Source organism: Etheostoma spectabile, chromosome 3 (genome assembly GCF_008692095.1).
Source record: "Etheostoma spectabile isolate EspeVRDwgs_2016 chromosome 3, UIUC_Espe_1.0, whole genome shotgun sequence".
NCBI lineage: Eukaryota > Metazoa > Chordata > Actinopteri > Perciformes > Percidae > Etheostoma > Etheostoma spectabile.
The window spans coordinates 14,213,422-14,217,319 of record NC_045735.1 but is presented as its reverse complement, the minus strand read 5'-3'; the positions used below and the strand labels follow the sequence as shown (position 1 = coordinate 14,217,319).

Here is a 3,898-nt window from a genome sequence, read left to right as displayed (position 1 = left end):
ACACACAACTGTGTTTGTGTGTAGCCCTTCATTGGAGCGTACCGCCTTATAGAACAAACACGAGTACCTCGGCAACACCACTGACTGTGACCCAACGGACATTCCAGGTACCGTCTCTCTGTCTACGGAACACACTCGCTTTACATTTACCACCATGAACGTGTGCAATGGCTCTGACATTGAGACACAGACATGCATATGAATGCACACAAAATCTAGTCAGCTAGTCTGTGCCCCACTGTGAGCGAGAACGAGGGCGATGGCCGAAACATGAACCCTGCCAATACGCTGCCGGCTGCCATTAAACCTGTGACTATGTAATGCAGCCTGGGAGGGAGTGATGGATCATTTGCAGCTAAATGGTTATGGCAGGAGGCCTGGTTTAAATGAAGCAAAAATGATTATTCATAGGAGGATGAGGTGGACTCCTTTTTTAAAGCAACTAGACTTCACCACGTAACAGGCTACAGGTCCACTTTAGGAAGACCTGTGCTCTTAATGAGTATTGACAAAAGATATGACCTCAGAAATAACTGAAAACGACCCAGTCAAGTTAAAGTCAAGGATTGAAACTAAAGTAATAGTAACATACAGTAAATACTTGGTTTTAAAGGAATATCTGAAACAGGATTAAAAAAGAAAAAAAAGACAAAAGATTTCACCACAGACAAACACTGAATTATTTGAAGCATGTATCAATACATTGAATTAGGGATGCAACAAACATTTTTATTTTCACTGAAGATTTCTGAGATTAATTTCTCTAAAAAAACTGTGTCAAAAAATTGTGAATGAGGCCCATTGCAATTTTGCAGAGCTTGGGGTGTTGGATTCAAATCGCTTGTTTCATCTGACCATCAGTCTAAACTATTCGATAGGATAAAGAAAAGCTTCTATCAAATCTTCACATTTGAGATAATGGAATCCACAAATGTCTTGCACGTTTGACTGCAGTCTATCAGTAAAAAAAAAAAAAAAAAAAAAAAAAAAAAAAAAGGAGAAGACATTTCCCCTCATCTCCTTAAAAAAATCATTCAAATCTTTGCAGACTTTGGTATGTGCCATCACTACAGAACATGCATGTTCCTGTGGGAGAGCGAGGCTGAGAACAGCCTGGCCAGGTCTTTGTGTCTGACCTTGCTGAGGGGGTATAAAGGACTATCGGGGGGTCCCCTTTGTTACTGTATCACTGTGGCCGGGGGCGGCAGGGGGGCCGTGACCCACAGAGGGCTCTCCTCTCACCCTTGCAAGCACTTCTACAAACACATGGAAGCATCCTCCGAGGCACAAACAGACGCACACAAACTCAAACTGTGGCTGGTCACACGAGGCTGGGCAGGACTGTGTGAAGAAATTAGATGGTCTGAAAAGGGTTAATGGCATCAGAGAGGTAAACACGAAAGGGCTAAAGAGAGTAAAACTGCAGAGAGGAGGAGGAGGAGTGGATGAAAGGAGGAAAGTGTAGCTAAAAAGATGAAAGAAGGAGATTTAATTATACAGGAAAGTGCTAAAACTAATGAGCTTTTGAAAACAGTTGATAGTTTTACTAATCAACTGCTGATCAAGTGGCTAACTTTATTTGGGACATTTAGGGGGAGAGTTGCCGCACTAATTTGAGGCCAAACTAAAGGCATGCAGAGGTTAATTAGGTTAAAGTCACATTTTAAAAGGTGTGGCCCCTACAGGCTCCCTAATACGATCTTATACAGTATGGAACCAATGTGATCTGTAAATTACAACATCATTTTACTTTCATAGCTAAACTGAGACTAAATGTGCGTCATTTAAAGGAGGGGGGTTAGCTGTTGACTTAACACCATCGTCACATTTGCCAGAGTAGTGTCCATTACCTCCGTGGCTGTAAAACATTTTTTCCTCAAGTCATCTCTTTCCCTCCACCCACGCTTTTTCATTTGATTTTTTTCAAGTCTATCCTTCATTTCTTTGCCAAATTACATTCATGTAATAATAAGAGCATCACCCCTGGAAATGAGGAGGAGTCAGCATCTGGCTCGAGAACCCTTCAACAGATGCTTAAAACTTGGACCAGTTAAAGGACGTTCTCCCTGCTATACCACCATCCAGCGCTTGTATCAAAAGCTTGAAATAATGACCACTATGCTGGGGCTGGTGGATTTAACCCTTCAGGTCGGGCCGAGGTTTGCCAGCAGGTGACTGGTGTTACTGCTGGGGGCTGGTGTTAGTTTCCCATCATGCCCTGGAGGGAAGACAGGAAATGGCTATATCCGTCTGTCCTGTGCCATAATAGACACCCGAGACGAACTGACCATCCATGTCTCGGACCACCTGGCCAAGACGCTGGACCTCACTTGGCCTTATCTCACCTGCTGCACACCTGGGGTCAGATAGATGCCGCGAAGAGAGGTTCACTGCACTTCATCAGTTAAATAACCTGATTGGTCAAAATGTAATTTATTTAAGATGCGTTTATTTCCAAGTATTTTCTTTGTACATTTATTTACTTCCAAGGGATCTCTCCTCTGTTGCTCTTTCTGAAGTTTTGTTTTTCCTTCCTCCCTCGAGGGTCGGAAGGACAGTGGTTGTCATATGTTGTACAGGTTGTAAAGCCCCCTGAGGCAAATTTTTGAAATTGGGCTAAATAAATAAAATGTACTTGACCTTGTCATGCTGACTTAAATGGTTCCAATTGCTCAGAGCTTGCTGCGTTTTTTGCCATCACCATCAATGAAAGACATTTTGTGTATTTAAGGTGCCCATCATGGGTGCATGGTCATCATGTAGTCCAAACAACATTTGTCCAAAAGTCCAACGTGTGAAATGCAGCCCACAGTACAACAGCTTGTACAATATAGCTAGAATTTTTCAAAGACCGATCCCATTTGAAGCATTTAAGAACCCTAATTGTTAAATTGTCTATATTCCTCCATGGTGAAGTTCATGTCCAACTTTCAACAGTTATTACTTGCTTTATTATTGCATGATTGCTATGTAGCTGGCAAATTAAAAAAAAGGAAAAAGCGATCCCTCATTTCCAGCACTGTATTCTTTTGAAAATGAGTACAGTGTACGTATTAAAAAAAATCATTACATGAAAAGTCATTTATCTGGTTTTAATGTGACACAGGGTACAATACCCTTGGAGTTTCTTGTTTATATTATCAGTGCCCACTTGAGGGAAACATGTTTTAGTGTACTAAGAGTATATGTAAGAAACAAATATATGGTAACTGATTCCATCCCTGAACCAGCCTGCTTACCATTACAATCATGTTGTATTGTGACCAAATTGTGGAATATTTTACCAAGAGCTCTCTGGTGATTTTCACCACTATTCAATCAAGCTAATCCCAGTCCCAAAACCATAACCCCACTCCACATCTAAACTATTCTCTTCTCTCTTTCCCAACGAGCCACTCATCCTCCTCGTTCCATCATTCTGCCGCTTTCCCTCGTTTTGTCCCCCTCCCTCCCTCCAACCCATCAAGTCACTCAGCCGACAGGTCGGAACGGTCAACAGGCGTTACACTCGGCTGAGCGCTCATTGTGCACGTGAATGCGGCGAGGGAGGGATGGAGGGAGAGAAAGAGAAATAGAGATGAGTATTGTGTGTTAAAGAGTGCAAATAGTGGGCCAGGCCCTGCGCCTCCCTGATTTAGCCCCACATCAAAGCTAAGCAAACACACGCCCCCAGATGTCTCACCCTTAAGTCTTAAACACACCCCTCTACTCCACCCCTGATTTCCTCACAACAGGCGCACCTCGACCCCTGAACACCAAAAAGGCTGCCTGGTGGACGCTACACCTAGAAACAGTCAGACGACTCCACAGCTTCCTCTGAAATAGCACTCTGGTAAAATCTTCTGTCTTTTGAAAAACAGTTATCACTTCTGGTCCAGAAAAATATAAATACAGTGTG

The 3,898-nt window shown here is 42.7% G+C and overlaps 1 protein-coding gene across 1 annotated transcript in view; it reads right to left on the bottom strand.

Annotated features, from left to right (window-relative positions):
* LOC116681751 (caseinolytic peptidase B protein homolog) overlaps positions 1 to 3,898 on the bottom strand; it is a gene marked incomplete at its 5' end in the record, with an annotated part of 30,832 nt that overhangs the window by 20,415 nt on the left and 6,519 nt on the right.